Genomic DNA, 5,967 nt, shown 5'->3' on the forward strand with positions numbered 1-5,967 from the left:
CGGCCACTGCACTCCAGTCTGGGTGACAGAGTGAGACTCCAACTCAAAATAAAATAAAATAAAATAAAAGGGCAAAACAGATAAACTTTTTATAAGACTGAGAGAAACCATAAAATAATATGGAAGAATAAAAAAGACAACTGTGGCCGGACACAGTGGCTCACACCTGTAAACCCAGCACTTTGGAAGGTCAAGGCGAGAGAACTGCTTGAGTCCAGGAGTTTAAGACCAGCATAGGCAACATAGCAAGACCTTGTCTCTGCAAAAATAAAAATAAATGAGCTGGGTGTAGTGCTGAATGCCTGTAGCCCAACTATTCAGGAGGTTGAGGTGGAAGGATTGCCTGAGCCCAGAAGGTTAAGGCTGTAGTAGCTGTGATCATGTCACTGCTCTCCAGCCTGGGCAACAGAATATGACCTCCCTCCAATAACTGCCCACCCCCCAAAAGACAACTACAGATTGGGTGGGGTGGCTCACTTCTTTAATTATAGCACTTTGGGAGGACAAGGAGGATGGATCACATGAGCCCAGGAGTTTGAGGCTGCAGTGAGCTATAATTGCTACAGCCTGAGCAACAGAGTAAGACCCTTTCTCTAAGAAAAAAAAAAGTTACAGATTAAATCATTTTTGTTTTTGTTTTGTTTTGTTTTGTTTTGAGTCAGAGTCCATTCTTTTTTTTTTTTTTGAGTTGGAGTCTCACTCTGTCGCCCAGACTGGAGTGCAGTGGCCGCTCCCGGCCACCGCAGCCTCGACCTGCTGGGCTCCGGTGATCCTTCCACCTCAGCCTTCCAAGTAGCTGAACTACAGGCGCGCGCTACCATGCCCAGCTACTTTTTTTGATTTATTGTAGAGATGAGGTCTTGCCAAGTTGCCCAGGCGGGTCTTGAACCCGCAGGCTCAGGCAATTCACTCACCTCAAGAGTCTCATTCTGTCACCCAGGCTGGAGTGCACCACACGGCCACCACAGGCTTGACCTGTTAGGTTCAGGTGATCCTTCTGCCTCAACACTCCAAGTAGCTGGAACTACAGGTGTGCATCGCCACGCCAGACTCATTTTATTTACTGTAGAGAAGAGGTCTTGTCAAGTTGCCCAGGCTGATCTCGAATCCCTGGACTCAGGCAATCCTCTCACTTCCATCTCCCAAAGTGCTTGGATTACCGGTGTGAGCCATTGCATCTGGCCCAGATTAGATAGATTTTTAAAATAAGCTAGGCCAGGTATGGAGGCTCACATCTGTAACCCCAACACTATGGAAGGCAGAGGTGAGAGGATTTCCTCGTCCAGGGGTTCAAGGCCAGTCTGGGCAATTTGGCAAGACCTCATCTCTACAATAAATAAAAAAATAAGCCAGACGTGGTGGCATGTGCCTGCGGTTCCAGTTACCTGGAAGATTGAGGCGGAAAGTTAACCTGAGGCCAGCAGGTTGAGACTGCAGTAGCTGTGAGCGTGCCACTGGTCTCCAGCCTGGGTAACAGAGTAAGACTCCTACTAAAAAATAAATATAAACCGGACTCGGTGGCTCAGCCTGTAATCCCGTGCCTTTGGGAGGCTGAGGTGAGTGGATTGCCTGAGCCCATGGGTTCGAGACCCGCCTGGGCAGCGAGACCTCATCTCTACAATAAATCCAAAAATCAGCCGGGCATGGTAGCGCATGCCTGTAATTCCAGCTACTCGGAAGGCTGAGGCGGAAGGATCACGGGAGCCCAGTAGGTGGAGGCTGCGGTAGCCGGGAGTGGCCACTGCGCTCCAGTCTGGGCGACAGAGTGAGACTCCAACTCAAAAAAAAAAAAAGAAAAAAGAAAAAGAAAAACACCTATCTGTTAAAGTCTGGCAATCTAGTGACCTCTCAAACCAGGAAACATGTTTACCAGTCAACACTCATACTTCACTTCTACAGTAGTAGCAACAATTGGGTTAGTACTGTGGGTGTTTAAAAATAAATACAAAATAAAAATCTTCCCCTAGTTGAACTGATTTGTCCTCAGTGGTGCACACCTGTAGTCCCAGCTATTCAGAGTGCTAAGGCAGGAGTATCATTTAAGCCCAGAAGTTCAAGGTTCTAAGTGTCCTAGACCACACCTATTAACAGCCACTGCACTCCAGCCTGGGCAACATAGTGAGACTCAGTCTCTTATAAAACTTTAATTTTAAAAATCCCCCTTAAAGTCAGGAACAAGACAAGAATGCCATGTGACAAATACATGGCATTTTGCTCTATTCCTTACTAACAGAATCCCAATATTGGTCAGGCCAACAATTGCTTAGCTAAATAAACCATATTTTCCAGACTCCCTTGCAGCTAGAGTATGCAATTATCCTGGCCAATGATAAGTTAAGAAAAGTCTATGGGGGAACTTCTGGGAAAGTTTTCTGTCCTGACCTAGATACTTCCCTTGTCTCCTTGCACTCCTTTCTTGCTCCCTAGAATATCAATAAAATGCCAAGAGATGCAGTGTCACTTGTAAGGACGAAAGCCTTAGGATGGCCAACCAGAAATACAGAATGATCTCAGGACACTGATGACAGTGTGAAGCTGGGCTTCATGTTACATGAGGAAAGTAAACCCCTATCATTGGGGTTTTCTGTTATATAAAGCCAAACACAATCATGAGATTAGCTTCAACATGTGATTAACTGAAGGTCCTAAGGCATAAAGTACAAGGGGGGGACCCAAAAAACCCGGAAATTTATTTATAAAAAATTATGTATTTATTCTTACATGTTTAAACTTCAGCCACAGCTAGGCTTGGTGGCTCAGCCTGTAATCCCATGCCTTTGGGAGGCCGAGGTAAGAGAATCGCCTGAGCCCGCAGTTTTGAGACTCACACGGGCAACTTGGCGAGACCTCATCTCTACAATAAATCAAAAATCAGCCAGGCGTGGTAGTGCGTGGCTGTAATTCCGGCTACTCGGAAGGCTGAGGCGGAAGGATCACTGGAGCCCAGTAGGTCGAGGCCGTGGTGGCCGGGAGCGGCCACTGCACTCCAGTCTGGGTGACAGAGTGAGACTCCAACTCAAAAAAAAAAAAATCTGGGCTTGGTGGCTCAGCCTATAATCCCGCGCCTTTGGGAGGCTGAGGTGAGTGGATTGCCTGAGCCCGCGGGTTCAAGACCCGCCTGGGCAGCGAGACCTCATCTCTACAATAAATCAAAAAATCAGCCGGACGTGGTAGCGTGCGCCTGTAGTTTCCGGCTACTTGGAAGGCTGAGGCGGAAGGATCGCCAGAGCCCAGCAGGTCGAGCTGCTGTGGTCGGGAGCGGCCACTGCACTCCAGTCTGGGCGACAGAGTGAGACTCCAACTCAAAAAAAATAAAAATAAAAATAAACAAACTTCAGCCACATTCAAAATACTCTCTGTTTGATGAAATGTACCTATCAAGATATTTTGTTCACTGCTCAAAACAGTTTTGAACTTGTCAGTGTTGATGTCTTTGAATGCTTCTGCCATTTTCTGCTTTACCTCTTCCCATGGGCAAAAGTTTTCCCTTTGAGGACTTTCTTCATCCAGAGAAACAAAACAAAGTCGCTTGGGGTAAGAGCGGGTGAACAGGGAGGGTGGGGCATGGGGATCATGCCACTTTTGGCCAAAAACTGCTGGACACTCAGCACAGTGTGGGTAGGTGTATTGTCATGGTGGAAGAACCAATCACCTGTTTGCCACAACTCGGGACATTTCTTTCACAAATCATGACACAACCTTCTCAAAACTTCCAGATAAAAACCCATGGGTTCCTAGATCACTTACCCTCGGGGGTGGGGGTGGTGGGGGGAAGCCTGCACTGCAAGGGGCCCACCCTCCAAAAGATAATTTCAAGGTTTTTTTGTATTCCCTCTAAAACAAGCAAAAGAAAGAAAAGGATAAGGATTTAAAAAGAAGAAACAAGAGTGCAGATAATAAACTGATTATATGGAAAATCAACTCTTCTACAGGCAAACTATTGGAACTTTATACAAAAGGTATTCACTGATGTTGTTGGACATAAGAATTATAAAAATTAGCTGTATCTTTTACACCAGCCAGAAACAGAAAAGTTACATTTCAAAAATGATGCCGATCACAACAGCAAAAAAATGTAATTTATTTAGAATACTTCTAAATAAAGATGTTCATGAGTCTTATGGAGGAAATAAAACTATCAGTAGGGAACTTCATGGAATTTAGTAGGATGATTCTAAATTTTGAAATTAATATGAAAGAGCACAGGGCCAGAAAAGTTAAGACAATTTTGATAAACAAGATGGGGTAGACCCATACCCTATAAGACATCAAACTGTAGTATTTAGTTATAAAAATTAAATTATTGTTCTATAAGCACAGGGACAAACAAATAGACCAATGGACTAGAAGGGAGGCCAGAAAAAAATCCACCTATGTATGAAGACTTGGTATTTTACAGATGAGATAACAAATCATGACATAAGAACAAATTATTTAAAAAGTTGTTCTGAAACAACTGGTTATTCATATGGGAAAAAAAGATAAAGCTGATCCCTACTTCACTCAGCACAAAAGTCAACCCTGCCGCTGGGTGTAGTGGCTCATGCCTATAAGTACCGCACTTTGGGAGACCAGGGCTGAAGGATGGCTTGAGCTTAGGAAGTTTGAGACCAACCTGGGAGAACCAGCAGGACCTCTTTGCCACAAAAAAAAAAAAAAATCAATCAGCTGGGCTCGGTGGCTCAGCCTATAATCCCGCGCCTTGGGAGGCTGAGGTGAGTGGATTGTCTGAGCCCACGGGTTCGAGACCCGCCTGGGCAGCGAGACCTCATCTCTACAATAAATCAAAAAATTAGCCGGGCGTGGTAGCGCGCACCTGTAGTTCCAGCTACTTGGAAGGCTGAGGCGGAAGGATCGCTGGAGCCCAGCAGGTCAGACTGCGGTGGTCGGGAGAGGCCACTGCACTCCAGTCTGGGCGACAGAGTGAGACTCCAACTCAAAAAAAAAAAAAATCAATCAATCAATCAATCAAAAAATAAGGCCCAGGTAGATCAAAACCCAAATGTAAGGAATACTTTAAAAAAAAAAATTTAGGCTGGGCTCAGTGGCTCAGCCTGTAATCCCAGTACTTTGGAAGGCTGAAGCGAGTGGATTGCCTGAACCCACGGGTTCGAGACCAGCCTGGGCAACTTGTCGAGCCCTCATCTCTACAATTAAAAAAAGAAAATTATCCAGACATGGTAGCGCATGCCTGTAGTTCTGGCTACTTGGAAGGCTGAGGCAGAAGGATCATCTGAGCCCAGCAGGGCGATGCTGGGGTAGCCATGAGTGTGTCATGGTACTCCAGCCTGGGCAACAGAGTAAGACTACAACTCAAAAAAAAAAAAAACTATAAGAAAATATAGAAAAATGTACTTATAATTTTGAGATACAGAAGGATTTTTTAATAGGATCAAAAAAAGCACCAGTCATAAAGGAAAAAATGGATACATTTTACCACATTAAAACATAAAACTGGACCAGGCTTGGTGGCTCAGCCTGTAATCACAGCACTTTGGGAGGCCAAAGCGAGTGGACTGCCTGAGCCCATGAGTTTGAAACCAGCCCGGGCAACATGGCAAGACCTCGTATCTACAATAAATCAAAAATTAGCTAGGCGCGGTAGCACGTACCTGTAGTTTCGGCTACTTGGAAGGCTGAGGCAGAAGCATCACCGGACCCCAGCAGGTTGACGCTGGGGTGGCCATAAGTGTGCCACTGCACTCCAGCCTGGGCAATGGAGTGAGGCTCCAACTCAAAAAAACAAAAACAGCCGGGCTCGGTGGCTCAGCCTGTAATCCCACGCCTTTGGGAGGCTGAGGTGAGTGGATTGCCTGAGCCGGCAGGTTCGAGACCCTCCTGGGCAGCGAGACCTCATCTCTACAATAAATCAAAAAATCAGCCGGGCATGGTAGCGCATGCCTGTAATTCCGGCTACTCGGAAGGCTGAGGCGGAAGGATCGCCGGAGCCCAGCAGGTCGAGGCTGC

General features: G+C 46.1%; 1 protein-coding gene across 4 annotated transcripts in view; it reads right to left on the reverse strand.

The window, feature by feature from the left end:
* Window positions 1–5,967, reverse strand: part of ATP6V0A1 (ATPase H+ transporting V0 subunit a1) — a 78,892-nt gene that overhangs the window by 60,599 nt on the left and 12,326 nt on the right. The window lies entirely within an intron of this gene.

The sequence above is a fragment of the Carlito syrichta genome, unplaced genomic scaffold, assembly GCF_000164805.1.
Source record: "Carlito syrichta isolate Samal-C Ts95f unplaced genomic scaffold, Tarsius_syrichta-2.0.1 Scaffold126806, whole genome shotgun sequence".
Taxonomy (NCBI): Eukaryota; Metazoa; Chordata; class Mammalia; order Primates; family Tarsiidae; genus Carlito; species Carlito syrichta.